Source organism: Aedes albopictus, chromosome 1, assembly GCF_035046485.1.
Source record: "Aedes albopictus strain Foshan chromosome 1, AalbF5, whole genome shotgun sequence".
Classification (NCBI taxonomy): Eukaryota; Metazoa; Arthropoda; class Insecta; order Diptera; family Culicidae; genus Aedes; species Aedes albopictus.
The window spans coordinates 138,332,503-138,341,922 of NC_085136.1; the positions used below are offsets into that span (position 1 = coordinate 138,332,503).

The following is a 9,420-nucleotide window of genomic DNA, read 5'->3' on the forward strand; positions in this document are numbered from 1 at the left end:
TTGCCATTACCGCAACAATAGGTACTACCGCAACGAAGAGAACGATTACCCTATTTAAAAACAAAATTATTCAAAAATATATTATGTTTTTTAATTAACTGTTGCTCATTCTATACTGTGCTGTAATTTATGAAAAAAGTTATTAAAATTTTCTTCTACTTTAAATGATAACTTGTAAAAAATAAGGTCAAGTTTAAAGATTGTACATAATAATGTACATTTTTTATATCAGGTTTCTGGTCAAATATAGGACCAAAAAAAAAGAAAAGAAATATTATGTACAGTTTACACCGTTAAAATATCATCAAAATCCGTTGAGTATTGACAACAATATTATTAACCTTCCGTAACTCGCGCGGTTGACTACCTGCGTCAGCACCACGCTACTAATGCTGAGTACAAAAAGCGAGATTTTTTCAACGTGTTATACAAAATACAACAGCGCGATCGCTCGATGGTTAAAACAAGAAATTTGCTAATTGAGAATCTGGTGCAAATAATAATTTAAAAAAAAAATAATAAAATGTCATTATTTTACTGTTTTGACTTCCCAGAGATAGAAATACTGTACCGATTCAAACGAATTTTACTCTATATGCCAAAAAAAATGATGCTAAGCTCTACAATATGTTTATAAAGCTAGTATCATCTTTGGCCTATGGAAACTCATTGGATTTGTTAAGAATGTTTCCATAAAAGTCAACAGTTGAACCTTTTCAGTCCCCTCCAATTACTCCATAAGACATAAGATAAAATTGAAATTTGTGTCAGCCTAACTGAATGGCAAAATTTCTATATTATTTATGCATAACACTAAACAACACATTAAGAACAACATATGTTATCACAGATTTTTATTACTGAGTTACTATTGAATAACAAGAAATAACTGAATAATAACAACATATTCAATTATAGCAAAATAAATTCTTCCAAGCTTAGAGTATAGAAAAATGCAGCACATTTTTTTTTGATAAAAAATTTCCTAAAAAATAGAACAAATCTAAAGGGAAAACTTTGTTATTGCTTTGTTCTGAATAAGAGCTAAAAATCAAAGTTAATTACTGACTTTGTTGCAGAAAATAACTAAACAATAACAAAATCTGTCATTATAAGATCGAACCAAGGACGCAATATTTCTAAACAAAACGCATAAATTCCTCTAATCATATTCTTTTTTACACCAACGAATCTAACCTCAAAATGACTGACAACTCTCAGATCATTTTGACAGATGTAACATTAGCATGAAAAGAACGACAACAAGATCGATAAAGTAGAATACGTGATCCTAGACGTGATCCGTCTTTTCCGTACAAAATGACCTGAGAAGTGTCAAACATTTTCATGGCTAGCTTTGTTGGTGTAGTGAAGAATGTTACATCTGTCAAAATGATCTGAAAGTTGTCAGCCATTTTGAGGTTAGTTTCGTTAGGGTAATAAAGAAGGTTATGGTTAAAATATATCTTAGGGTGGCCAAAAATATAAATTTTTGTTTGATTCGAAATAGAAGAAAACCATTGGCGAAGAAAAATTACATAATAAAGTTGTAACCATGAAATGTTTTTTTTTTCATTGGTGCAGTAAGAAAATAAAAATTACTTCCGGGATTTCAACCCAGACACTCGGAAGATCTGTAAACTAAAGCTATAGCCCGAGCCATCGAGGCCAAAGAGGCATTAAATACTAATGAAGAAAATGATAGATTATAAAGTAATACCCTTCCAGTTCTGCCGCAGCGGTCGTCGAGTATAGACGGAGGCTTGTGTGCTCTTTGCTACTCGGTTTTGCTTTGTCCTCCGCTGTTGTTTCAGCAGTGTTATCAAGCGCGCTTTGTTCCCGTTTATTCGCTTTGGCTTCGAAAAGTTGGTGCTTTTTGTGTCGTCGAAGCTAGCACCGCATAATCGAAATGAGTGACATTGTAAACACGGCACAATTTCGGTTCCCTCCCGGCAGCCGTCGACCGTCGTGGGAAGAAATTGCTCAATTCATTAAGCAGTTGGATGCAGATCCAATGCTTATGGAGACGGCATACAAAACAGCAAACGACCGGTCACTATTTGTCAAGTTTGTTAACTTGGAAGCAATGATGGATGCGTTAAAAAGGAACTCGGAGCCGCGAAAATTCACCTACAAAAATGGTGAATCTATCGTGGTACGTATGTGCATCGCTGGTACCAACATGCAATACATTCGCGTCTTTGATCTGCCGCCGGAGGTGAGCGACAATAATCTTGCACTGGTGCTAGGATCGTACGGACATGTGGATCGTGTGATACGCGAAAAATTCCCCGCGGACTTGGGACTGGACCATATGTTCACCGGTGTTCGCGGTGTGTACATCGACGTGAAGCAGGAGATACCCCCGTCGATCGAAGTACTCAATCGGAAGGGTAGGATTTTCTACAGTGGACTCAAGGACACTTGTTTTTCGTGTCAACAAACGGGGCACCGACGGGACTCTTGCCCGCAGCGTGCAACTCGGAACAAGCGACTACAGGAACCATCAAGTTCGCACTCATACGCCGCCGTAGTATCAGGGAAAGTAACTGAGGAATTGTCTTCGGAAACAGTAGCGGAAAGTGAAATTATTGAGATTCTGGAACAAGAAATCACGGAGCAGCCTACGGACCTGGTGGAAGAGCAGCAATGGGAAACAATCGTTTGTGAAACCGCAGCTGATGCAGACAAAGAGATACGCCGGAAAGAAGGTATAAAGGCATTGGAAGAAGTAGCAAAGGCTATCACGGAAGCGATGGCGAACCCACAAGCCGCTCAGCGTCGTGCCCAGTTCGCTACTAGGTCGGATTCTAGTTCCGGATCTACACCGAGGAAGAAATGCGCTCGCAGGACCCATTATTAGTGTTTTTTTTTTTACATGAATTGTATTTTAGAATAACAAATTATTCTTTGCGACTCTCGGCTCAGTAGAGTTTTCAATTAAACAAGCGAGCCTTTAATAAATAAATTGGATAAAAAAAAAAAAAGTAATACCCTTCACATAATTGCTTCGTCTGTATCACAACCCATGTAGCATTTTGATAGCTAATCAATCTAGTAAAAACCATCATAAAACTTAATACCTTTTATTTTGATTTTATAATGGTTTTAAGAACCTCAATGAAAAAAAAATCAGTGAAAAACAATGAATTCGTTATTCTTTATTACACCAACAAAGCTAGACTTGTCAGTCATTTTGAGGTTAGGTTCGTTGGTGTAATAAAGAATTGCGCCAATAAACTTAACCTGCAACTGTTTGGCAACTCTCAGGTAATTTTTCCGATCAAATATGAACAAAAAAGGTTAGCAACCAGCTCGGTAAAGAAGAATGTATTTTTTTGTCTTTACCTCGCATGTTTGTGATATGTCAAAATAACCTAAGAATTGTCAAATATTTTGAGGTTAGTCTAATTCAGGGGTTCTCAAACTTTTTCAGCTTGCGACCCACTTTTGATTGTTATAACATTTGGCGACCCACTAGCTCATATTTTCATAACCAACGTCATTTTTGAAAACTGGAACTGCCCTTCTAGATTATTGCATATTATCGTTTCCATTGGTTTGGATATACTTACGTAAACTACGTAATACTAAACCTTGCAAACTTTGTAATTCAAACAGGTTGGGTTGAAAACTCAGTTCAATATTTACGGTGAGAGGGTCAACATCAAGTAAAGTTTTAAGGATCATAGTACTGCTGGATCGTTAGAAGAGTATTCTTGAATTTTTTTATAAGATCCTTCATCCATACTTATTTTACTTCTATTTAATTGCTATCACTTTCAGCTGTTTTGATTTATGTAAAGCTCATGGTAAAATTATCAAAATCAGCAGAATTTTACCGAAGTAGAATTTTGCTTTAGCTGAGTGTAAAATAAATAAATTTTCCGTTGGAGGTTTTCATAAATAAATGTTTCGTTTGTTGATTTCTTATCGAAAGGTAATGTTTTGCTTGATTTTTAATATTTCAAAATTGTTTTGAGATTCTAAATGCTGAAAGTCATGTAAATCTAACTGAAAATGCAAGCTGCAAGCAACAACTTGAATTATTTTTTATCAGAATTAAAGAAAAATCTGAAATTTTACAAGAATCTTAAAGATTAAAAACTCATTGCTTTTGTATCGATTCCAGAACGGCAGCTGTAGTTTCAATATTCAATATACTCCAGACTGAGACATATAATTCAAAATTCTGATTAGTATTAAGAAGAAACCTAACTTCTAGAAATAGCTCTGCCGAGAGTATGTGTAAATTGGAAAATGGCCAATAATATTCTTTGATTGAGAGATTTATTGCATTATCGCCCAAGCCTTCGCGACCCACCAAAAATCAGCCCGCGACCCATAGTTTGAGAAATGCTGGTCTAATTGGTGTAAAATTGGTGTAAATTGGTGTAAATTGGTGAAAAATTGCTTAAAGTGTACAGAAAACAAAAGTAAAAATCATTATGCATCAATAAAACTGGAATAAATCGCCTCACGGAGTGTGTTTGGATTTTAGCACCCAATTTCGCATCACATGATATGGCCGTGAGGTTAGAGGCACTTGGTCAAACCTCGACAAACATTCAATCCACCCAACTGGGTTCGAATCCGAATTTCGAACGATACCCTTTTTGCTACCTAACGCCCGATAAGTACCAGGCAAGCATGCTGCATGCAGGTTGCTGTGGTATGTTGTACATCTTCGCCTCTGTAAAAGGAATTAAGCAGCCGGTTGGCTGCCTGCCTGCCGGTGTGGATGCCGGCAAACAAATGAGAAGGGGACCACTCTGTCGTCATTTTTTTTGTTAGGGTGAGCTGCCGCACCATTTGAGCACGTTCTGATCAAACCTGTTTTACGAAGGTTGTTTTATGAGGGGTAAAACAGTACGAGAATGATGGAATGGTGAGAAATTTTTACATGGAGCGAATGAAAATTATAGGACTAAGCTAAGTACATGGAAAGCGATTTAATTATTTCGAAAATTTTAAAAATACATTGTAGAAGTTATGCAGCAGTTAACCATTATTATGTAACCATTCCACAAATAATTGTTACGCAACATCGGTAAAAACCTATCCGATAAAATACGATTTTGTCAGAAGTGGGATTCGAACCCACGCCTTCAGAGAAGACTACGACCTGAACGTAGCGCCTTAGACCACTCGGCCATCCTGACTCGTCCCTCCCAAGGCGGTTAAATGTAATCACAAGATTGGATGTGTGACTTTGTATGATTTGCCAAAACGATTTACCTTTTACTTAAGCCTACTACGATGGCCTCGTCCAACGTTTCCACTTGTTGGTTTGCTCGAGTGACCTTCGTCAGGATTGTCTCATCATCATCGAGTGATAAACAAGCTCTTACCTGGAATTAAAGCAAGAAAAAAAATGCATTGAATCAATAAGCGAACACGACACCACACTCATCATCAATAGACGTGGAACGTGATATTTATCAACAAAAACATTTTCCCGCTAGGAGAAAAGAAAAAAAAACGAAAGAACAAGCCAACTTCTATTTGATTGGCAATCAAAACAGATTTTCCGCCACGCTGGCTGTGATGACAGGCAGCTACTGTGGCTGTTGCTGACCGATCAGGTCCTCCGATGCCGGTGGTGGTGGTGGTGGTGGTGGTGTTACGAGAACGTGCTCTTTGGCCATCGCCGAGAGTGGTGGAAAGTGTAACAACAACAAGAAGTAACCCGAGTGGATAAGTGTAACAAGTTATGATCTTAACACAATCATTTTTAACTGCGATTGTCACATGTTATTAATCTTCCATTCCCATCACATCTTCAGAGCTTCTTTGATAAGAGAAAAAAAAGAAAATAAATAAAAATGCAATAAATCCGATGCAAATATTATGTTTAATATATGTTCAAAAGCTCTCATCTGGTACGAAGCGGGATAAAAAAAAATGAATAAGGATAAAAAAAATATTGAAAAATAAAAAAACTATAAATAAAATAAATACACTAAATAAATAAAAAAATAAGAAGAATGAAATAAATAAAAAAATATAATAAAAAAACATAAAAAATAAAATAAATAAAATAAACAATATAAATAACAATAAATATAACTTTGTTAGTTTCATCCAGTCGGTACCCCACAGCACCATCAAGCACCCAGCCATAAAAAAGGGAAAATGCTTCGTCCTCTTCTTGGAGAATGTTCAGAAGGCGAGAGGAAAAAAAACTATTTAATACGCTTCAACAGATTCTCGCGAAGCATCGCACCATCATCAAAGGAAGCTTAAGAAATTCAATCAGGAACTTGACTTTTCTACCCTCGCCCCCTGGCCCTGGTGGCCAACTGGAATGCATCAAACCCCCCACAAAACGATTCCTTGATTTCTGTTTTTTTTTTTGTTTGGACGCACGGATTGATGGATGGATGCATGTCCGAGTCGACCGATGCAAAATGCACCGACCGACCGATTGCTTGCTTCAAGGAACACGAGAATAGAACAGTGCACAGCTTGTTAAAACTTGTTTGATCTCCTACGGTTGATGAGATTTGACGCGGCAGGTGACGGACGACGCGATGGCGAAAGAAAATTGAATCGAAGTCGAAGGTGGTGGGTGGTGGTGTGTTGATTGGGTCGATTGATAATTGTTGAACGGTGAATATTGACTTTAAGAAGTGGGACACTTCAATCTAGAGGTGAGAAGTTTCAACATTTAAAGTGAGCTTGAATGAAGTAACAGTTGGTAAAATACATAAAAAAACGATAAGTTATAGAAGATAAAGCAAATATAAAACAGAAAAGTTAGAAAACAAAGATAAAGAATAAGGAAAATAGATAACAGAACAGACACAACAAGAAAAAAAAAGACAGGACAGAAAGAAGAAAAAAAGAATACAGCATAAAGAGCAGATAGATAACCGAGAAGATGGAGAGGAAAGAAATAAGACAATGAAAATTGAAGACATAGAAGATAGAAAACGAAGATAAATAGAAAATAAAATAAAAACAGATATGATGGAAAACAGAGAAGATAGTCAGACAAAGTCAGACAAGATTTAAGAAACTGAGTATATAAGACAAGGAATTGGGAAAAGAAATAATACAGGGTTGAAAACAGAAATGGAAGACAGAAATCGAGCATTTACGCATACAAATAAAAAAGGACCAAATGGAAGACAGAAAAGATAGAATAGATATAAAAAAAAAACAAGGAAATTGTGAACAGAGAACTGAAAAAAATAGAGTTGATAGAAGACAGAGAAACTACCAGACAGAGAAGATAAAAGACAAAGAAAAAAGGAAAAATAGAAGACACATAATAGAAGATAGAGGAAAGCGAAAACAGGAACAGTAGAAGAGAACATATCAGATAGATAACTAAAGAAAACAGAGACGATAGAAAACAAACGATTGAAGATACAAGGTAAACCAAAAACAAATATAAAATAATGAAGATGGCAAATGAGAAAACGGAATTCAAATAAGACAGAAGATTGATTATACCGGCGACCCCATAACCAATTATTTCCATTTGATAATTATCGTCGACTAGTCAAAGCACCATGAATGGGAAATCGCCATTAAATAATCAAAACTTTACCAATTCAACGCCCCATACATCCTTATAATACATCATTAGCTAATCGCATATCTCGTCACGAATAATGCATAAACGACGGATCTCCGATATAATTATCCGCTCAATTAAACACTTTGCACACCACACCGATCGCCTTCTTAAGTTCACACCTTCCAGGGGCGCGGCGGGAAGGCGTCAAAGACGGCGATTGTTATGCTCGCAAGAATAAGCAAAGCGCCCACATCATTGGCGATTCGATACACGATTCGAACACAACTAGAGAGGTATCTTATTATTTTCCCAACATTCGGGCTCATCCAGCATTAATAATCTTAATCGCTTCTCTGGCTCAAGACACGGACACCACCCATCTTATATCTGGGCTGTATTTCGCTCTCGCGCTCTTGCCTCACGCTGGATGAGCTGTGCGGCTAATATCGTTTAATTAGCAATTAATTAAGTTCGAATCGGAAAAATAACAACTATTCAATTTTCCCGATCATTGACCATCGAATTTGCTTCGCACTGCTTTCATAACAGAGGTTTACAACGTGTGGCTCAAGCTGCAGTTCGAGATTTTTCTTTTAAATTCCCTTGGAATATTTCACATTTTTTTTTTTGGAGATTTCCTGGCAAAACACTTTGAATATCTCTCTGATACTTTTTATGAAGTTCGCCAGAACGCCTAGAAGTTCAACAGGAACTTCATCGAAATTGCAAAAGAATACATGTTAAGAAAAAAAATTAAAAAAACTACACCCGATTTTTTTTTTGCACGGGTTTAGTTTCTGCTATAACTCAGTCAATTTTGAACCGATTCTCATGAAATTTTATACACATGTAGGTACTATCCGTGTACAAAAAAAACAATTGATTCAAAATTGAATGTGTTATAACAAAAAAAACTACCCGTGCAAAACAAAAAAAAAATCGGGTGTAAAAAAAAACAAAATAAAAAATTAAAAATAACAATAAATAAATAAAAAAAATTAAAACACGATTAAACAAAACAATAAAATAAAGAAAAATAAAATTTCTTCACCAAATCTTCTTTATAGAAAATTTCTTCAGATAAATGAGCTAGAAATTTCAGCAATTCCACCATTGAATTCCAAGAAAATCGTCAGAAGTTTCTGAAAGAATTTGGGATTTTCAAATACAAATAATTTCAAATTCAGACCATTTCTACAAGGAATTGAACTTGAGCTTCTATGAACAACTGCTGGACTAATTATTGTTCAGAACACAGGGGTTTCCATATAACAAAATTCCATTAAAAAAAGAAAATATGTAAGGAGGCTTTCCTAAGGAATTTGCTAGAAATGTGCCAATCCTTTGCATCAGAGACTTGATTTTTATTATTTTCACCAACCATTCCCCCATGTAGAGATAATCTCTAAAAACATATTCATGATTATTTCAGACGCATGCCTGATCAGATTTATTACGGAGTTTTCTATGGTAGGTTTATTCTAAAAACTCGCCTTGGGTCAAGTATGAAAGTCAAGAATCCAACTTTCAAAATGGTATTTAAAAAAAAATAAAAATATAACACCGAATTCTGCTCACCTTTTGATAAATATTTAAAAAAAAAAAGTTCAACTAGAACTTACATCTGAAACAGCTGGACAATTTGTTGTTCATAATACTGAATATTTGCCGATACTTAAAACAAAATACCAACAGGAATAAATAAAAAAAACTGCAGTAGGAATTCGGCCAAGAATTATTTCCAGAATAAACCTATACTAATAATTCCAACCACTAGTTTTTGAAATTTCTCCAGGTAATTCCCACAAAGCCTTTGAAATTCTCAAGGACTCTTTCAGGAATTCAGGACAAGCTACAAGGAACCTTTTTCTAAGAAAACCGCAAGGAATTTC

At 35.8% G+C, this 9,420-nt stretch overlaps 1 non-coding gene across 1 annotated transcript; it reads right to left on the minus strand.

Moving 5' to 3' along the window:
• Window positions 1–5,079: 5,079 nt before the first annotated feature.
• On the minus strand, window positions 5,080–5,162 carry Trnal-cag (transfer RNA leucine (anticodon CAG)). Its single transcript has one exon. It is a non-coding gene; the product is annotated as a tRNA-Leu (tRNA).
• Between the last annotated feature and the right edge of the window lie 4,258 nt (window positions 5,163–9,420).